The sequence below is a fragment of the Eptatretus burgeri genome, chromosome 16 (genome assembly GCF_056783735.1).
Source record: "Eptatretus burgeri isolate ZD-2024b chromosome 16, Ebu_testis_v1, whole genome shotgun sequence".
Taxonomy (NCBI): Eukaryota; Metazoa; Chordata; class Myxini; order Myxiniformes; family Myxinidae; genus Eptatretus; species Eptatretus burgeri.
The window spans coordinates 52,136,394-52,137,343 of record NC_140976.1 but is presented as its reverse complement, the minus strand read 5'-3'; positions in this window follow the sequence as shown (position 1 = coordinate 52,137,343).

Here is a 950-nt window from a genome sequence, read left to right as displayed (position 1 = left end):
GGATCCGGATTCGGATCTTCATCAAAATCGAAACAATTCGTCCTTGTAACACACCCAACCTATCCACCAAGTTTTGTCTGAATCCGTCTACAACTTTTTGAGACATCGTGCTATATATCATTTTTGGACCGATCTCTCAATGGTGAAAACTCACTTTAAAAATTCTAGTATTTGGATCCGTATCTGGATCTCCAACAAAATCTAATCATTTTGTCCTTGTCACACACCAAACCTGTCCACAGAATTTCATCTGGATCCGACCAAAACTTTTTGAAATATCCTGAACACAAACAAACAAACAGACAGAAAGGGGTGAAAATATAACCACCTTCACCTTTTGTGATGGAGGTAATAAGTTCCAACATCCATATATATATATATATATATATATATATATATATATATATATATATATATATATATATATATATATATATATATATATACATACACATACATACACACAGGGTGTCCCAAAAGTCGCCTTGGGATTTAGAAATTAAATAACGTTTCTGTTTTTTAATAATTCATGATTATTTTTACTCCAAAAGAAAACATACAAAATGGAGATAAATTTGCTTTATTTATAAAAAAAAATTATGCAGTTTAGATATCCTCCATTTTCCGCTTCGCAGAGACGGGCTCTTTCGACAGCATTTTCCATAACAGCGGACAATAACTGGCTGCAGCCCTCGAATTTCTGCACACATGTTGTCCTTGAGCTGCTGAATTGTATGGGACTTATTGACGTATACACGCTCCTTCAGGTAACCCCAAAGAAAACAACCGGGAGGCGTCAAATCAGGAGAACGTGATGACCAATAAATTTCTGAATTTCGCGAAATTATTCGGTGTCCATGCTCTTTTGGTGAGTATAATTGATCGATGAAGTTTAAAATAAAATTCAACGATTTTGGTTCTTTGTTCAGTTGTGAATTTTTCCATAGGTA